Here is a 15,814-nt window from a genome sequence, read left to right on the forward strand (position 1 = left end):
TCTTCTTCTTCTTCTTCTTCTTCTTCATCTTCTTCTTGTTCTTGTTGTTCTTGTTGTTCTTGTTCTTCTTGTTCTTCTTGTTCTTCTTGTTCTTCTTGTTGTTCTTCTTGTTGTTCTTCTTGTTGTTCTTCTTGTTGTTCTTCTTGTTGTTCTTCTTGTTGTTCTTCTTGTTGTTCTTCTTGTTGTTCTTTTTGTTGTTCTTCTTTTTGTTCTTATTGTTGTTCTTCTTGTTGTTCTTCTTGTTCTTCTTCTTGTTCTTCTTGTTTTTCTTCTTCTTGTTCTTCTTCTTGTTCTTCTTCTTGTTCTTCTTCTTGTTCTTCTTCTTGTTCTTCTTCTTGTTCTTCTTCTTGTTCTTCTTCTTGTTCTTCTTCTTGTTCTTCTTCTTGTTCTTCTTCTTGTTCTTCTTCTTGTTCTTCCATGACCTAATCTGGTGAAAACTCTCTCAAACATTAATAATAATAACAAAAACGATCTCTTATAATGCTTCATCTTCCTCTTTCACACATGTGGTACTCTTTAGTGTATCAGAATGCACTACTCTTCTGCTATTTAAACAGACTGCTCTCAATTCGACCTTTCCTTCATACCTTGCCTAAAAAAATCCAACTGTTACAGCGTTTCTTCTCTCCATTCTCTGAATTCGCCTTTATTGCATCTCTCAAGAAATGTGTTTAATTGCATAACTGACCTAAAACTTTTAAAAACCCCAGTTTGCTATGAATGTTCGCTTTCCATCAACCATTCTTTTTTTCCAACTTCAGTGCCAACTCATTCCTCTCACCCCTCACTCTCAAAGCAACCATCCCACTCTGCTCCCTCCAAGCTTCCCTCTCACCTCTCTCAAAACTCCCCCCTCACCTTTCTCCCACCATTCATCCCCCTCACTCATCCTTCCCAAAGTTGCCCCCCCCTCCCATCCACAAAGCTACCTCCTTCCACTGCCCTCTCACCTCCATCTCTTCACTCCACGGCCTCAAATCCTCAACTGCCTTCTGCCCCCTCCTTTGTCCCCCCTCTCCCCCCCCACCACAGAGCCTTTTCTCCTCCTCATTCGGGCCCCCTCCCCTAGCTATTCTGCAATCCCCCACACTCTTTCAACAACACTGCTTACCTCCCCCCCTCGTCCCTTGTCCTACCCTCCCCCTCCCCCTACCCCCTGCACCCAAAGCCTCCTCCCCGACCTCTTCATGAAAAGTATGGACCTCAAATATCCGGGGCCTTCGCTCAAACCTTTCAGGTCTTTCCATACAGGTTGCTACTGACAAACCAGACATAATCTGCCTAACAGAAACTTTCCTCCCTCAAGACGTGTCTGACTCCCAAGTATCTCTCTCTGGTTACTCCCTCCTCGGTTTGACAGACCTGAGCCTCGCCCTGGTGGAGGAGTTGCTCTATTCATCAAAGACTATTTCTCACTCTCCATGCACTGCCCTCACTCCCCCACACCCCCAGGGATACCTCTGGTTATGGCTTCCCCTCAACTCCCAGCTCATGTTTATATGTGGACTGTCCCGTCAACCGAACAGTGATGACTCCATCTACACCTCACTATCTGAAAACATGGACCAACTTCTATTTTCTCATCCAAACTCTCTCTTCCTCATATGTGGCGACTTCAATTGTCATCATGCCAGTTGGCTAGGTGTGGGTACCTCTCTCACCTGTCATGGCACCTCAGCAAAAGCTTTCTGCGACTCATTGGGACTGACTCAATCGGTCAACTTCCCGACCCAGATCTCAACCAATGGTGCTCCATCTCTTCTGGATCTGATTTTGACAAATTTCCCTGACAATATCTGCTGCTCTTCCTCCGCTCCAATCGGTTCTTCTGACCACGTCCTTGTCAAAGTGGACATCTCTTTGGCTATTATCAGAGAACCACCTCACCGCCGTCGAGTCTGGCATTTCACCAAGCCGATTGGCAGGGTCTCCAAGCAGCCCTCAATCTTGTAGATTGGTCTCCTGTCTCTACTTTCTCCAACATCAACTCATCTTGGGAATTCTTTCAAAGAAACTTTGTCTCCCTCATTCACAGATTTATCCCCTCTCCTCTTCAGTTGTCCTACCCTTCCTCCCGCCCTTGGTTCACTGAAGCTTGTGGTGAGGCAGTTGTCCTGAAACAACTTGCCTTTGCCTCATGGAAAGCAAACCCAACTGAGGGCAATCTCAGTTCCTTCCATCATGCTCGGAATAAGTGTGTATCTACCCTCAGCAGAGCCAGAAAACAACATCTTTCTCATCTCAAGTCTGAACTCTCAAACCTCTCTCCCTCCTCAAAATCCTGATGGCGTCTAATCAAATCTGTTTCTGGTGTATGTTCCCCCTCCATCCCTCCCTTACCTCAAATGGCAGCACTGCTGATACCGCAGATGAAAAAGCTGAATGCCTAAACTCGGTGTTTGCAGCTAAATCTTGTGTCCTAAACCCATCACTTTCTCTACCCACCTTACCCAGTTGCACCCAACTGTCCCTGGACTCTGTGTACTTTTCTCCTGACAAGGTGGAGAGCTTGCTGTCAAACCTCGACTCAGATTCTGCAACCTGTCCAGACGGCATCAGCCCACGAGTTATCAAAGCCTGCTCTTCTGCTCTTGCTCACCCTCTCTCTGTTCTATTCACCCTCTCATTTGCTCAAGGCCATCTGCCATCTGCTTGAAAATCAGCAAACATCACTGCCTTGCACAAAAAAGTTGCAAAAACAGGTCCCTGCAACTACAGACCAATCAGCCTTCTCCCAATCATCAGCAAGGTTATGGAATCCATCATCGCATCAGAGATCAAATCCTTCCTCTTTTCCAATGGCTTGATTTCTGATCATCAATTTGGTTTCAGACCAGGTCACTCTACCCTGGATATGCTGCTTCTGCTCTCCCAACAATGGATGGAAGCCCTCAATGCCAGACAGGAAATCCGAGCCGTATCCCTGAATATATCACGTGCTTTTGACACAGTCTGGCATGCTGCCCTGCTCACCAAACTCTCTTCCTATGGTATCCAAGGCCAACTCCACTCATGGCTCGCAGACTTCCTCTCCTGTCGCAGTCAACGTGTGGCCCAAAATGGAGTGCTTTCATCCCCTCTTCCTGTCCAGACTGGAGTTCCTCAAGGCAGCGTTCTGCGCCCTGTTCTTTTTCTGCTTTTCATCAATGATCTCTCCAACTCTCTGGAAAATCCTCTATGTCTCTTTGCTGATGACTCCACCCTCTGCCGTACCATCGGTCATCCCTCAGACCGGCAAGCAGTAGCAGCTTCGCTCACTGCTGATCTGGATAAAATCACAAACTGGTCCAACACGTGGAATACGTCTTTCAATCCGGATAAATCTCACACTCTCATTATGTCTCTTCGAAAGGACCGTTTATAACCCCCCCCCCCCCCATCCACTTTCTCAACAATCCTCTGGAAGAAGTCTTTTCTTTCAAACTTCTGGGTCTCACTATCTGCCATGACCTTTCCTGGGAAAGTCACATTTCAAACCTCGCCTCCAAAGCCAGTCGCCGACTGGGAATCCTCCGTCGTTCAAGGTCATTCCTCGGCTCACCTGAGCGACTGTCCACTTACAAAGCTTTTGTCCGCAGCCTGATGGAGTACTGCTCTCCCCTCTGGGCTGGTGCTCCTTCCTCCCACCTTTCTTGGCTTCACGCTGTAGAAACCAAGGCATTTCGGATCATTGGCATCTCCCGCAATGAAGCTGAGTCTTTGGGCCTCTCACTCAATCACCGCAGGTTGGTCGGTCGTCTTTCTCTCTTCTACCGTCTCCTCTCCAGCCTCGCCACCCCCCCCTGCTCTCTCTGCGATTTGTCCCCAGCACATTTCCGCAGGGCGCTCAAGGTCCGCCAACAAGCCCTTTTTGGTAAAACTACCAAAATCACGAATCACTGCTCACCTTCACCCTTTCATTCCTCTTTTTTCCCACCTTTGGAATAAACTCCCTCACTCTATTCATTCCCATTCTTCCCTCCAGGCCTTCAAAACAGATGTTCACCACCACCTCTAATCATCCCCCATCCAAATCCTCGATCTTTTCTACCCCCGATAATCCACCAAAGCCCACCTCCTTCAAATTCCCTGCTTTCCTTCCTGGAAGTCCCTGTAATGTCCATCTTCTCTTCCCCATGTTCCCCGTCCCATCCCTGTCCCTTCCACAGATCTCCAAATGTCTCTGTTTCCCACTCCCTCCTCTCCTGTCTCATGCCCCCCTGAATGTGCGTTGTGTGTTAGCTCTTATACGAGCCTCGACAAGGTATACAAAAAAAAATAAATTGTGTGTGTGGTTTCAGAGAAGAAAGCAAATACATATTTTGGGGGCAACTGTTCAAATTCAGTCAAGCTGCGTGGGGAGCGTTGATGGACAGCAATCTTCAAGTCATGCCACAGGTTTTCGATTGGATTTAGGTCAGTGCTCTGACTGGGCCACTCAATGACATTTATCTTTTTGTTACTTCGCCACACTCCAATGTAGCTTTGGCTGTGTACTTCCGTTCGTTGTCATGCTGAAAGGTGAAATTCCGTCCCAATTTCAGTTTTCTTGTAGAAGGCAGCAGGTTTTCCTCGGATTTTTCTGCATTTTGCTCCATCAATTTTCCCTTATATCCTGACAAGTGCCCCAGTCCCTGCTGATAAGAAACATCCCCATATCATGATGCATCCACACCACCATGCTTCACAGGAGGGATTGTGTTCTTTGGGTGATGTGTTGTGTTAAATTTGCGCCCAAATGTAATGTTTTGCAATTAGGCCAAAAAATTCCATCTTGATTTCATCAGACCACAAAACGTTTTTCCACGTGGCTTCAGAATCTCCGGAGTGTTTTTTTGCATTCTCAAACAGGACTCAAGGTGGGCTTTTTGAGTTATGGCTTCCTCTTGCCACCCTACCGTGTAGGCCACACTTGTGGAGTGCTTGGGATATTGTTGTCACATGCACACAGTGAGCAGACGTTGCCATGAAGGCATTCAGAGTCTCGGAGTTGGCATTGGCCTCCTGGTGGCCTCTTTGATCAGTCTCCTCCTTGCTTGGTCATCCAATCGGGACCGACAGCCTGATCTCAGCATGGCCTGGGTGGTACCATTCGCCTTCCACTTCTTAATGATCGTCTTGACTGTGTTCCAAGGGATATTCAAGGCCTTTGAAATATTTTTCTACCCATCTCTGATCTGTGCCTTTCCAAAACATTATCCCGGAAGTCTTTTGAAAGCTCTTTGGGGCTCATGGTTGAGTCTTTGCTATGAACTGCACTACCTAGCAGAGGAAACCTACAGGAACAGCTGATTTTTATTCTGAAACAATCAGAATCACTACAATTTAACTCAATTTAACACAGGTGGAGGCCAATTTACTTGGTGTGTGATTTTGAAGGTGATTGGTTACACCTGAGCGAATTTACAATTGCTATAAGGGGGGTGGACACTTCTCCAACCAAGATATTCTCGTTTTGTATTTTTAATTGTTTTTCTGAAATTTGTGGAAGTTGTTTTTCCACTTGAAAGTTGTGGTTTACGACGTGTCGATAAAGGTGGAAAAAGTCTGATTTCATGCAATATAATTCCAGGCAATAAGGCAACGAAAGGTGAAATTTTTGAAAGGGGGTGTAGACTTTCTATAGGAACTGTACGTTCCAGATGAGCTAAAAATCATACGGCCGCCCTGTTTGTGCTTGCTGCTCGGTGAAGTCAAAGACATCTTCAGAGTTGTCATATCCACAATCGCCATGCCCTCTCTGTAAGTTTTCCCTTCAGAGTAAAACAACCAAAGTGACAGTTAAGAGGATTTTAAGCCGATAGGCATCATGGGCCTTGTGAAGATAGGCATCCGTTATTGATGCAGCAGTCTGTTGTCTATACACCACCCAAGTAACGATGTGGCATTCTCTCAAGCAGGGCTTTTGCTCTGGAGGTTACATGGGTCCTTGCTATTATTTCTGGCAATTTTCTCTTAACTCAACTAGGGACCATAAAATCCATGTTATTATAAAGGCCTTTGTCCGAGGACTTCTGGGAATCTCGCAAGATTGTGAAACAAAACATCCATCATTATTTATTTTTAATTATGTTTGCATATGACATTCACCAGGAAGAAAACTGGTTTTGGGTCGTTTATTGGCACAATTAGCCAGATTATGGTCACTTGAGAGTTGCAATTCCACGGGGTTTCCGCATATCTTGCGGGATTGTGAGTTGGACTGTCGACCTTGATGGGCCATAGCATCAAGGAGCTCTGTAAGTTTCCCCTTCAGAGTGTCTCGTTCGCAGTTTATGTGAAGTCGGTGATGGCATGATAGGGGAGAGGAAATAGTTAAATATTCTGCTGTTTTGATGAGCTAATGAAGAAATATGTAATGATCTATGTGGGGATACCCGTTTGCTTCTATGAGAATGAGGAGGGGAGGACAGAGTTTGGGTTTGGAGGGGGTCAGGGAGGGGAGCAAAGATGGAGCAGAGTATGTGGTTGGGGGGGAGGGGGTTGAGGCTTTGGTTAGGTGGAGGGGGGCTTGAGTTGTAGTAGGGATGGGATTTGAAGGCTTGAAGTGGGAGGGGATCGATACCTTATGGTTGGGGGAAGGTGAGGACTTGAGTTTGGGAGGGGTAGGTTGGGGTGGGGGTGGGGGTCGAGGACTTTCGGTTGGGGGCGGGGGAGGTGGAAGTGTTGAGTTCTGGTGTGGAGGGTATTGATGCCTCAGGTTTGGTGGTGGAGGGTAGGGCCTTGGGGTTGGGAGCCCGAAGGTTGAGGACTTGGGGTTTGAGAGGAGGGAGAGGTTGATGACTTGCATTTTGTGAGGGGAAATGGGGTGAGTTGAGGACTTGTCACATTTTACATTGCGCGGATTTTCCGCGGGTCCCTTCTTGTTAACTATAACACGATCTCATCTGTCTTCTTCTGATTCTTCTTCTTGGCAATCCCTCGACAATCGAGTAGCATGATCAATCCACCTGTTAGGTTAATGCCAATGAGGGTGATGTGGAGTGACCCTTCAGATGGTTTTGGAGGCCAATCCTATAGATATATGTGGAGTGGGCCTTCAGATGGGTTAGGATGCCAATCCTGTAGATGTGTGTGGAATGGGCCTTCAGATGGGTTATTAGGCTCATCCTCTAGATGTGTGTGGAGTGGGTCTTCAGATGGGTTATGAAGCTAATCCTATAGATGTATGTGGAGTGGGCCTTCAGATGGGTTAGGAGGCCAATCCTTTAGATCTACATCGACGTCTACAGACCTCAGATGGGTGGGTGAGAGCTCAGACGGGTGGTGCTCCAAGGCGTTCATTTCAAAACTGACACACTGCAGCTTTGGAGACCAAAGGACCCCGTTAGCTGGTGGTTCCCCACATGAAGGGATTAGTAGCCACGTTTTCCCAGGTGTTTCCCAGGTGTCTAATGTTAAAGCTGCATTTCTTCATGTTAGCTTGTCGGGTACTGTATATCCTTAAATCTCTTTCTCGGGCCACAGTTGGAGACATTTCTGTCTTTTACCTATTTTCAATGCAAGTGATCAACAATTATAATTTCCTCTTTTTATTCAACTTTCCACATTTGCCTTGCCTATAATCTCGTACAATGAGCATACATCAATTATAGAGGAAAAGCCTATTTTGTTTGTTCAACGATTCAATGATCTTTGGGCACAACGTCGCATTCCAGGGTCATTAAATAAGCGCAAACTACACGGGGAAGCAACGACAAAAGACTACTACTACCTAGATGCCCCCAATTATGCTCACCTTTTGGGGTTGACCAGGGAACGTTTTTGGCCATAGTTTTTCACGAACATGCTGGCCAAGTCCGACGTTTGAATGAAGGTGATTTGGGCATGGATTTGACATTTGTTCAGGATCCCACAAATAATTCATCTCTTCACGAAAGACACCGTGATGGTTTATATAAACACCAGGATGACAGAAACACCAGGATGACAGTTTATAGCTGGGCCGAGATTCAAACCCAGACTCGGTGAGTGCACATGCCTCTCGGGTATCCTGCCAACTCATCATCGACGAACAATAACCATACAAGGATATAGGACACAGGAGGAAGCAATTTGGTTCATCATGCCTGTGCTTTATCAAAACCACAATAATTCATTCCAGCAGGTTATTTACTTAATTTAATGGGAGTGGGGGCAGGAGAAGGGGGGATCACAGGAGTGGGGAGGAGAACAGTGGGGCTGGCACAGTTCTAATTAATTAATTTCTCCCAATATACTGGATCCAAATGATCTCCTTGTATAGTTGCATGGCGGGATGTCCAAATGGGAAGGCAACAGCAAGAAAATTCATTTTACATACAGTACTGTAGACCACGATAAAAAGGTGTAAAATAAATATATCTTATAAGGGTCATGCTCTCATGAACCCTGAGTTACATTTGTAAAACCAAAACTTGCAGCAACCAATCATCGCAAAAGTATTCCAAATTTTTTAGATTCCTCTCGGAGAATTATTCACTGTAATCTCTTTACCTGCGATATTAATTCCTTTCCGTCCATCCGTATGTCCACAAATGTCAGTTTATGATCGAGGGACAACATATTTAAATTGAATGTGATATTTTGAACATTAATCGGAAAACGAACCTGTAGTTTAGCAATACTTTGGCTCTGAATTCGTCCGGATCATGCGTGCTCAGGGAGGAGTGAGATATTTTTACTCCGCATGTCCGCCTGGCAGTCAAAAAAATTTAAAATCATTCCAAACAGGAAACTTACTGCTTTTAAGGACATTACAAAGGACACAAATAACAGGTACGAAGAACTAATGTAACATGTTGAAGAGGGTGGTGTAATAGACACTGAAATGGCAGCACAATTCTGGGATTAATTTATTTATTCGACTTTTACAATCTTCATTTTAAGTTTAATGATATACTGTACTTAAACACCAGAACACAAATCGCCTTTCTTGGTTCTTTGAAAATCCTTCCATAGAGCAGTACTTGGACAATATAATGGGCCTTCAGATTAGTTAGGAGGGACACACCAAAGGTAATATAAAACTACTTCAATCGCACTAGATTTCTGAATTTTTTTTTTTCAGCATTATCTTCAAAATCATTATTTCATTTGAAATTGAAGCACTGTATATGCTTGAACACTGCGTGGGATAATGTGTTCTATGAAGTATCTTGTTAATAATTGTATTAAGTAATAACATCAACTTTAATAATCTCAAGCTGTCCAAATTTTTACAACAATCCACAATGCTCTACCATGACTTCATGGCAAACCCGGACACAATCAGCTGCAGCTTCAGATTCAATAAGGTCTTGTGTACAGTCGTTGTGTATGTATATATATATATATATATATATATATATATATATATATATATATATATATATATATATATATATATATATATATATATATATATATATATATATATATATATATATATATATATATATATCTGTGTGAGTTTCCAGAATAATCCAAGTAGTCATAAATAAAGAGAAAGCTCCATGAAACACTCCCTTTTTGGTGACTACATACACCATACCACAACGCAAATACAGTATAACCACATGAGCATGCTGTTCCTGGTTATCTGGACATAATGTTTAACGCAAACACGCGTATCTTATTCCCCAATTGCTCCCATGCGATGCCTCACACTGTGCCAGGCCGATGGCACAATTACAGATGAAAAGCCTGTTTTGTTTGTACAACGATTCAATGATCCTATTTGGTGAAGCGGGGCACGGCCGGGTCATTGAACAAGCGCACACTACACGAGGAAACATCGTGCCTTGAACAGGCCTTGGTCATGGAACCTGCCATGCCAGGCCCAGAGCTACAAGTACATCAGTGGTGAGTGAGTCCATTCTTTACTTATTGTGAATTATCCACACTGTAATTACCTGTGTGTTGGGGGTAGGGTGGCTATTACAAACATTTTCCATCATTGCTGTATAGGTTGGTAGGCGAAGTAGTTTTCTACAACCAGATAGTGAGGCCTGTCATGAATTGGACATGCACAATCATCAATCTGATCTTTGTATTGCCAGAACTCGGCCCTGATATACTTTACATTTGATTCTCTAGAATCTCATGCTCGAGATTCAATGGATGATCCCATGCTCTAGATATAAATCTGATGTCCGTACACTGCATAGCACAGCATTCACTTGATGGGTCATGCCGAGGCCTTGTATTGGGGTTTTTACATCCTCGTGGAGGATCTCTAAGTCTTGTTGTGGACTTTTTTGTTTCACAGCCAACAGTTTTATTCGAAACTTCCTGAAACTTGGCAGGTATATGTAAAAATACCCTGCGCAGACAGTAACCATCTCCGATTTTGAAAATTTCTCCTAGAAAAAAAGTGATGACGTCAAAATATCTCTGCTAATGGAAATCGCCTAAAAAATTATCTCCGAAACTAGGCAAGCTTTTTGAATTCTGTTTGCGGCAATCGAACAGGGCATTATCACAGATTAATTACCACACATATGATACATCACTATGACGTCATATCAATCTTTATGACGTCATTCCTATTTTTTGACATTTTTTGTTTCACAACCCAGAGTTTTCATCGGATCTTCATGAAACTTGCCATGTATATGTAGAAAGCCCACGTGCAGGCAGTAACCATCTCCGATTTTGGAAATTCTTCCTAGAAAAAAGTTGGCATCATAATATCGCCGCTAATGGAAATCACCTATACCATTATCTCCGAAACTAGGCAACCTGTTTGAATTTTGTTTGCAGGAATCAAGCCGGGCATTAGCACAGATAATTTATCGCAAACCTGATACATCACAATGACGTCATATTCGTTTTTATGACGTCATCATTAAGAGGACAAGGATCTTAGCTCATTTGAGCTTGTTTCAGCTGATTATTCAGTATCTGATGAAAATATAAAATCAATTCCAATATTTAGTTTTGTGGTGGAATTTTGGGGAAATAAAATAAAGTCTGCCTCAGGTTTCTCAGGAAGATACGGTTTTTTTTGTTTTGTTTTTTGTTAGTCACACCATCCGCGGGGATGGGACGAAATGGTCTCCACGTCCGCTGGGTTAATTTGATGTGAATCTGCATTTACAAACAAGATCGCGGTGAATCCGCCTGACAAGGTTGGCTGAGTCAGCCTGTCAAGTGATTCACTCTCCAAGTGCTTTAGCGCGAACCCTAAACTGCCCGTCTAATGGCTTGATTTTTGCTACGCACTATGGAGCCTGCTGCCAATTAACACACAAGTTCTCATTAACAATGAAGGGTTTTATTACGTGGGAAATTGGGGATGGAGTTTGGGGAGGGGGTAGAAGAAGAGTATGGCCATGAAGCGGTGATCATAACTGATTAATGAATTCTAAATAAATACTCCAGCGTGCCCTTGTAGTCAAGCTATCGCCAGCACCCTGGCCAAATTCTGAATTCCTGTCCGAACCTTAGTCAAACATCAGGCCTGGCCAGCCATTCGTGGAAGGCTTCGGCCAAGCTTCTCCCAGCCAACCACACAAGAACGTGGGGATAATTGTGGAAGAAGAAGAAGAAGAAGAAGTAGAAGAAGAAGAAGGAGGTCCTCAGGATGGCTTAAATGGGTAACTTATTACTTTCCATCAGGAGTCATGAGACAAAAAGAGAATAAACGAGACAGATGTAAGAAAGAAATCTGCTCCATGCTTGACGTTCATGCATGTGGTGTGGGTCTTTGTTTGGGCTCGTCCTTGTGGTACCCTGCATGTCTACTCAGCCACGCATGCCTTGCACCAGCATTTTCCCCACAAAGCCACACTGTGAGCCACCACATGCAACAAAACCACACAGGACTGGGCAGGAATCATGGCACAGCATGCAGCGACCATAAAGCAGGCACACCAACCCAGATTTGGTGGCAGGATTTGCACTCTGACAACTGTAAAACCCCTCATTCTGCAAAACATATTGAAAGCACAAAAAAGATCTGAAAACCCACTCCATGAGAGTACCTCCTGTGCAGCTGCCCTTTGCAGGGCAGCTTAATGGATGGTGGGATTGGGGCAAAGCCTTCAGGATCTCCAATGTTTGATGATAGGGGGGAAACCATGGGGTAACCTTCTTGAGTCAGATTGCGGTAGTGTGTGTCAGGGTGGCACTCAGGTGTCATCCACTAGACGGCGGTTTTCTTGGGTTAACCTGAGGCAGTCCCTTTGGGTGGGTGCCTGGAATCTCCCATCCCAAATAGAATATAATCACCTGTCTGTTATCATCTGAGATCAAGCATTTGGACATCAGTATTGCAGCACTCTCTCAGGTTCAGAGACCGGATTGCAGCGAGATCATGGTGGGCGGTTACACCTATTATTGGTCTGGTCGTTCAGATGGTTACCATGCTCAAGGAGTTGCTGTAGCTGTGTCCAATAAGCTGACTCCAATGATAATTGAGGTAACAGTGGTCAACGAGCGAATGAGACTAAGGATTCGTCACTCCTTAGGTGTCATTTCCCTGGTCTCTAAATATGCTCCGACTGAGGTGAATGATCTCACCATGAGGGACGCATTCTATGCCATGCTCAAGTCTGTGGTTGATAAGTACCCCAGGCAAGATACTCTTCTAGTCTTGTGGGATTTGAATGCATCGAATGTAACTGACAGGGATGGTTGTGAAACATGTGTTGGTCCCCATGGGTCTAGGACTGAGAACCAGAATAGCACTAAGTTCCTTGACTTTGCAAGAAGTCATGGACTTAGGGTGGCTGGTTCATGGTTTCAGCACCCACACGCTCATTTCTGGCCTTGGTATTCCAATGCTGGTGGTGTGGCAAAGGAGATTGACCATGTGCTCATTGATGGTTGCTGGAGAATGACCAGAACTGCAGGGTCTACCGGAGTGCTCAATTCCTCAATACTGACCACAAGCTTGGGAAGCAACTCTGAAGTTACAGCTTAAATCCAGGAGAAAGGTACCATCCCAGCCTCGGCTGGATGTTGTCAAGCTCAAGAATGAGAGGGTAGCTGAGGAGTTTGCGAACAGGCTGAGTGGAGATTTGGGGGGTCTGGGTGCTTTGGGGGTTCCTGAAGAGTTGTTGAGTGTCTTGAAGACCATCGTCCTTGATGTTGCCAGTGGATGTCTTGGAACTCACCAAAGGGCGACGAAGGATTTTGTCTCAAGGGACATTGGATACCATTGACCAGAGTCGCAGGGCCAGACTTAATGGCAGAGCTGAGCTATTCAGGGAGCTGAGGCGTAAAAGTGTACGTGAACTAAGGGTGGAAAAGGAGGCCTATGTGCGAGGAATCTGTGAGGGGTAGAGCATCACCTGTGGTCAAGAGATTCTTGTCCTGCTTATAGGGGAACTCATGCATTGTGTTCCTCATAACCCGTCCTTGGGTGTACTGCAGCTAGAGCAGAGGGTGGTGGGCTCTTGAGAGAGGAGTCCGAAGTGAAGGTCTGTTGGGCCGGTCACTTTGAGCAGCTGTACCAAGCTGATCCACCAGCTGTCTGGTTGGATGTCAGGGGTGTTACTATCCCTATTGCTGACCCTCCAATCAACTGTGGTCCACCTTCGTTTGTGGAAACACAGACTGCGGTGAACCGGTCAAAATTGGTTAAAGCTCCAGGGATCTGTGGAATCCATGCTGAACTTCTCAAGGCTGGTGGAAATGCTGTACTCTTGTCATTGCATCCAGTTCTGTGTGATGCCTGGAACACAGACATCATCCCAACTGGCTGGAAGAGGGGCCTTGTTGTCCCTCTCTGGAAAGGGAAGGGTGATCGCCAAGACTGCAACCACTACCGAGGTGTGATGCTGCTCTCAGTGCCGGGCAAGGTCTTTGCTCGGATAATTCTTGAAAGGGTTCGCCACCATTTGCTTGAGCACCAGCATCCGGAGCAGTCAGGCTTTACACCAAAGAGGTCAACGATTGACCGTAACCTTGCTTTTTGGGTCCTCACAGAACGCAGGTGAGAGTTTCAGCAGGGGCTGCTTGCAGCCTATGTTGTTCTCTGTAAAGGGTTTTATTCAGTGAATCGGGATGCCCTCTGGAGGATTCTTGGTCTTCGTGGGGTGCTACCAAAACTGATCAATCTGATTTCTGAACTACACTGGTACTGACAGTTCTGTGAGATGTGGTGATTCTATCTCTGACTTATTTACATTTGTTATTGGAGTTCGTGAGGTGTGTGTACTGGCAAACACAGTGTTGAGCACTTGCATGGACTGGATTCTTGGGAGGATTTCAAAGAGATCGAGCTGCGGTGCTTCATTTGGGAATGTCAAGCTCTCTGACCTTGATTTCAAAGATGATGCAGTTATCTTTGTGGAGACTTCAGATATCCTTTTGGGGGCCCTTGCGGTGCTGAATGAGGAGTTGGAGCCGCTGAGATTTTGCGTTTGCTGGGTCAAAACGAAGATTCAGGCTTTCAATGACATCTTGGATGCTGCTATCCTGTCTGTACCTGTTTGTGGCAAGGATGTTGAGTTTACGGAGAGATTCACTTACCTTGGCAGTGGTATTCATGTCTCTGCTGGCTGTGAGCCAGAGGTCAACAGATGTCTGGGTCGGGCCTGGGGAGTCATGGATTCACTGGATCATGGTGTGTGGCACTGCCAGTACTTGTGCGGGAGGACGAAAGTCCAAGTCTTCAGGTCCTTAGTACTTCCAGTCTTGTTCTATGGATGTGAGACTTGAACTCTGACCAGGGATCTGAGACAGCGTCTTAATTCCTTTGGTACCAGGTCTCTTCGGAGAATCCTTGGCTATCGCTGGTCAGACTTTTTGTCCAATGAGCGCTTGCTAAGTGAGACTCAAATGAGATTTGGTACTTGCATAGTCCGTGAGCATCATCTGCGGCTGTATGGACATGTGGCTCATTTTCCTTACGCTGATCCTACTCACCAGATTCTCTCAGTAAGGGAGCCTCATGATTGGAGGAAGCCAATGGGCCGGCCACGTGCCTCGTCGTTGCAGTAGGTTTATTAGCATCTCAAGGAGATGGGGATGGGCCAGGCATCTGCTCGGGGGATGGCCAAACGGAGGTCGCAGGCGTACCGGCGGAAAGTGGACGCAGCGATGTGCTGCTCCAGCACATTCTCCCATAACTGACTTGACCTGACCAACCCAGAAACCAACCAGGACAGAGAAGAACCCTCAACAAACACTAATGCCATGTTTGAAGTTTTTTCCATCCCGTGGGACATACTGGACTGCCACAGGTGCATGCCCATTGAACGATGCAGCCTATCAGGTTAGAATCGATGACCGGCGTTAATTCGCGGGTCAAGTCGGGAATAATTCCACATCATGGAGTCGTTGCCCTGGAGCGGGATGTCGATATATTGGCACCACAATCAATTCTATTATATACACCATATGAAATAACGATTCTAATTTTTGCCAGTAAATAGTTGCTTCCATTTATTTGCAAATCGGAAGTTGGATGCTGAGAAGCACAGAAGCACGTGCAGTCAAGAGGTTCACCGATGCTCTCAATATACGGTGATTATTGCACCCTTTATCACTTGGATTGTTGTTACATATTTCTTGTTAAAAGTTAAATGAGTGTTTCATGAATATTAGTCGCTGTTTATGAGGTTGAATGGTGCGTTATTTCGTTTTCTTTGGTTCAACGTCGTCCGTCATACAGAGGCCTGCTCTAAATATACGTTGTAATGTCACTCCGTGACTCTTGAGTTATGTTGATTTAAACATCTTTTAGATATGTTCAGACTTAAATGCTGATGTCTTTGAACCAAGCTGTTTGGTTTAGGGTTAGGGTGTAATTACAGAAGTGAAGTAATAATATGTTAACAATGGTGGAAACACGTAGTAATGGTGGCAGGCATACATCCGGCTCTTGGTTGTGCTCAGATTCCCAGGCTCACAAAGTTGATTGATG

The 15,814-nt window shown here is 45.2% G+C and overlaps 1 long non-coding RNA gene across 1 annotated transcript in view; it reads left to right on the forward strand.

Moving 5' to 3' along the window:
* LOC147017356 (uncharacterized) overlaps positions 1 to 15,814 on the forward strand; it is a 43,492-nt gene that overhangs the window by 26,626 nt on the left and 1,052 nt on the right. Inside the window, exons 4-5 of the long non-coding RNA XR_015049458.1 lie at positions 9,615 to 9,801; positions 15,352 to 15,814. The exon at positions 15,352 to 15,814 is cut by the window's right edge and continues 1,052 nt beyond it. This is a non-coding gene — a long non-coding RNA (uncharacterized LOC147017356). The remainder of the gene's footprint in view (positions 1 to 9,614; positions 9,802 to 15,351) is intronic.

The sequence above is a fragment of the Eptatretus burgeri genome, chromosome 11, assembly GCF_056783735.1.
Source record: "Eptatretus burgeri isolate ZD-2024b chromosome 11, Ebu_testis_v1, whole genome shotgun sequence".
NCBI classification, from domain to species: domain Eukaryota; kingdom Metazoa; phylum Chordata; class Myxini; order Myxiniformes; family Myxinidae; genus Eptatretus; species Eptatretus burgeri.